The 4,549-nt window shown below is 50.0% G+C and overlaps 1 pseudogene; it reads left to right on the forward strand.

Moving 5' to 3' along the window:
• Positions 1 to 4,028: 4,028 nt before the first annotated feature.
• On the forward strand, positions 4,029 to 4,148 carry LOC129640811 (uncharacterized; annotated as a pseudogene).
• Positions 4,149 to 4,549: the final 401 nt, after the last annotated feature.

The raw sequence follows: 4,549 nt of genomic DNA on the forward strand, positions 1-4,549 counted from the left end.
CATGGGAATGGCACCCTGTTATTATTTCTTACACCAGATAATATTTCTCTGTGCGTGAGAAGTTTGCACAGAACTCCAGGTGCCTGCAGTAAATAAGCGCCTAATCTCTGGGGTGGCGGGACAGAGAGCTATGTTTGCAAGCAAACCCTCAAGGACTGAGGCAGCTCCCAGAGCTGTGTCCTTCGGACAAAGGACCCCGTTCTGACGGGCAGCTCCCCGCACCAATGCCTTTTAAAGACAAGTTATTTTGAGACCCACTGAAATCATTTTCATTTAATACGAGTCTTTTGAATATCTAGTACTAATATTCCTCGAAGAGCTAAGAATACAGTGATAAATTAGACAAAGTTCCAGTTTTTATATAATTTAAATTATTTTGTGAGGAAGCCAGGAATTAGATTTATCAAGAATTTTTAAAAAAGAGATAATCTTAATAGTGTTAAGTAGGGCGACATATAATGTGCCAATTTAGGATGTAAAATAGAGGTAACTATAGAATTTGCTTGATTAAGTGGTTTCTAATGAAGTCACAAAATTGGTGTAGGGTGAGTGGGTGGGTTTTGCAGTGCTGGCACAGAGTCAATGTTAAATAAATATCAATTAAATAAAAATCTGGAAAGTGAACAATGTGCTATAATTTTGAAGGAATAATACAATACATAATCATCCTTTAGTCAGGTAATTCATGATAAAACTGAAGAACAAATCATTTTTATGAGTGGACTCATGATCCTTTTTGACTTTTAAGTTAGTTAAGTTGCTCAGTAGTATCTGACTCTTCGCGACCCAGTGGACTGTAGCCCACCAGGCTCCTCCATCCATGGGATTCTCCAGGCAAGAATACTGGAGTGGGTTGCCATTTCCTTCTCCAGGGGATCTTTCTGACTCAGGGATCAAACCCAGGTCTTCTGCATTGCAGGCAGATGCTTTAACCTCTGAGCCACCAGGGAAGCCCTTTTGACTTTTAAGAGGAAATAATTCCTTCATGTGAAATACTCCATGAAACTTTCATATTTCTTAAACAATATTTGTAGCATCTCTAGGTTAATATATTGACAACTATGCTTTTCCTGTTTGTCTACATTTCTCTTGCAAGATTATTTCCTCTTTCAAAATCAATTAACATTCAGAAGTTATTTGAGTTACATCTTATCAGACTGTAATTATACTTGCCTAGTTTGGAAATCATATACTGAGAAATGGGCTCCTCTAATTCCAAAATAGTTCCCCCCAAACACAATACAATAAACAAGATGTAGCACTCCTTCCCTTAATTTCTTAGAGAATTCACCCACACAATCTGCATGTGGAGTCGAGTTCCCTTTGGTCCACATCTTCTCTAGCATTCGTTATTGACAGACTTTGCAATGAGGACTATTCGAACTCGTGGAAGTGGTCCCTCCTTGTAACTTGGAGTTGAGTCGCTCCAAACATTAGTGTTATGGAGGAAGATGACATTTTGGAAATGCAGAGAAATTCTATCATCTCCCTGCCCCAACTGCTCTTGTATTTTCCCATCATATTGAATATATGATCACATCCCTTCATGCTTGTTCCCCACGTTAGTCTCTGATGTCTTTTAACTGGAATGCCCTCTGTACTCTTTGGCTTCCATCCCATAGGGCATTTTTCATTTCTTGAATGTTCTAAGTTTCCCTGGTCACATAGCCTTCCAAGATGCTATTTTCCCTGCCTGAAATTCGTCCTGCATCTTAACCCTGGTTTACGTAGGTTCAACCTATGGACCTCAACTCAATTGTTACTCTGAAAAGCCTTCCCTGACACCCAGGTTTTGGTGAGGGTAGAGGCCCCTCGACAAGTTCTCAAAGGATCTGCCTGTGATGTATCATTAGATTCGTCTCAGTGAAAGCAGGAACTCTGTGTCTTCTTCTCTCCGCCTTCTAGTTCCAGAAACTTATTACATGCCTCCCAGCTCATCGTAGGTGCTCAGGATTTACTTAGTGTGTGAAAGACAGAAAAGTTCTTGGAAGCGTCAAGGTGTCACTTGGCTCGGCACTTTTGATCTCTTTGTATATTTGGCGATTCAATTCTTTATTTCCTGGGTTGACGTGTACACTATAATCAAGGCACAATCTAAGGCACTAAGACATATCCATAAATATAGGTTCTTGCTTTCAAGGAACTCGTACAGCAGATTTCTACAATTTAGGGCTTCTCAAAAGCTCTACAAGAACGTGAACGTTGAGTATGATCCATTTTCACTTCAAAGAAAGATATTTTGATTTCCATAGAATTGTGGAGACCTTCCAACCTTTAGTCCAATACTTATACCTTGACCATTTCAAGCAAGTCTTGTGGTTCCTTCTGGAGGTGTGTGGCTCCTGCAGAAATGTGAAGATCTTCCATCGTCCTCAGACTTTGGTGTCATTTGCAATCATAAGGAAAGCTTCCAGATATAGGTTCCAGACCACCACCACACACAGTCAGTAGCCAAAGGAGTGGATTCCAGGAATATGCGTTGTTAACCAGCATCACCGTTGATATTTCTGCTGCACACTCAATGCAGTAGCAAGGGCCTGGATTGTCCACTGGGTCTCATGTGGAATGGAAAGAAGGGCTTCCCCCCCCTCCCAAACATCCACCCCACTCTTGACAGCCTTGTGACTAGAAACAGGCCCCGAAACAAGAATCAGACAAACCAGATAAGCCCAGATGGTAGTCCATGAGATGAAGGAACTAAGCAGCTGGTTGGGATGGCGCCAAGGGGAAAGGTTGCTCTTTTTGTCTCCCGCTCTACTCCTTTCTTCCTGGACGCCTTAGGGGTTCATCATGGAGATTTGAAATAAAGTTCACCAAAGTCATATGTGTTGAATCAAGATTTTGCATTTCACCATCTCTCAAAAACGAAGAGTGCTTAACCTGCACAGGTTTCTTTCAAAAAAGTCAATTGCTTTTCAATTCTGGGGTTTCTCTCTTGCCTTGTTCAAGTAGCCTTAAGAGTAAAAATCAACGAAAACTAAAGAAAGATTCAAAGATACCAACAAAGGACACCTTCTGTTTCTTCAATCATCTTTCCACTTAGTAGCACACGAGCTCTTTTCTTTGTATTTTGCCTAGGGAATTCGCAATGTGCTGGTTCAGATGGCAAGGCATCCGCCCGCAGGAGACTCGGGTTTGATCCCTGGGTCGGGAAGATCCCCTGGAGAAGGAAATGGCAACCCACTCCAGTATTCTCGCCTGGGAAATGCCACGGACAGAGGAGCCTGATGGGCCGCACTCCATGGGTCCTATAACAGTTGGGCTCAACCCAGCAACTACGAACAGAAGTATTTCCAAAGACCACACTCGTGTGTGTGTGTGTGTGTGTGTGTGTGTCTGTCTGTCTGTCTGTGTGTCTGCCTGTGGTTCGTCTGCTCTCTCAGGAAGGTCGGGTGCTTGGCGGGCGGCGTGGGGACAAGGGGGGCGCCTCGGTAGGGCAAAGGGGCGGGGCTGAGGCGCTCCTGTCGACCGCGCCTCCGTGGCTCCCGGTGGGTTTGGGCAGCGGGCAGGTGCCGGGCAAGTTGGGCGCTCAAGATTCGCTGCGCCTAGGCCCGCAGGAGGTTCAGAGGCCCCCGGGCCGCGGGGATCGGGAGGCGGCGGGCCCCGAAGACCGACACCTCCGGGGTCGCGCGGCCCTGAGCAGCGAACGGGATGGGGGCGGCGGGGGAGGCCCCGCTCAGCCAGCGCGGCCGGGTCTGGAGTGGCCGGGGGTGGGAGGGCGCCGAGACCTCCGCACCCCTCAGCCCAACCCCCAGGCCCCGCGCGCACGCACGCACGCCCTCCCGGTCACTGGGGGGTCCTGGAAGCCCATCGGGCCCCGGGGCCCGGCCAGGCGGTTGCTGGTCTGGTGTTGGCGGTGTTCGGGGGCCGGGCCGGCGTCAGCAGGCTGGAGTGAGGTCGCGGGTCGTGCGGCTCAAGTACAGCACGGCCCCCCGAGGAGAGGGGCGGCCCGTTGGCCCGACCTGCAGGTCAGAGCGAAAGGGAGGCGAAGCGCAAGGCTCTTAGGGCGCCCCGCGGCGGCCGCGTCCGTCTCCTGCCGTATCGGCCTGAAGGCGCCCGATCTCGTCTGATCTCGGAAGCTAAGCAGGGTCGGGCCTGTTTAGTATCTTGGATGGGAGACCACCTGGGAATTCCGGGTGCTGGAGGCTTTTTTGCCTACCAGAAGAGGTCCTTTAGCCCCCGCCCCGCGTCCCAATTCTTGGACCCACACCCCCCTCGCCCCCCCCCCGCCACCCCCGCAGCCCCAGCCCCTCCCGGGGCGGGGGGAGTGAGTGGGTGGCCGGGGCCCCGACTCCCGCTGCCGACCTGGGTTGCCTCCCCGCGGCCCGCGAGCCCCTCCGCATTCGCATTCGGCTTTCAGGAAACCAGACGACCGGCCGTCCTGTCTCCCTCTGGGGCTCCTTTGGCTTGCCTCAGGCAATCCCGGGGCTTGCACCGACTCCAGCCAGAGCCCCAGCCCCCGCCCCACCCCCAGCCTCGCAGGCGATCGCGCATGCGCATGCGAGCGCGCGCACAGATCCATGTGCCCAAACGGGGCATCTAGCTTGTT

Source organism: Bubalus kerabau, unplaced genomic scaffold, assembly GCF_029407905.1.
Source record: "Bubalus kerabau isolate K-KA32 ecotype Philippines breed swamp buffalo unplaced genomic scaffold, PCC_UOA_SB_1v2 scaffold_40, whole genome shotgun sequence".
Taxonomy (NCBI): domain Eukaryota; kingdom Metazoa; phylum Chordata; class Mammalia; order Artiodactyla; family Bovidae; genus Bubalus; species Bubalus kerabau.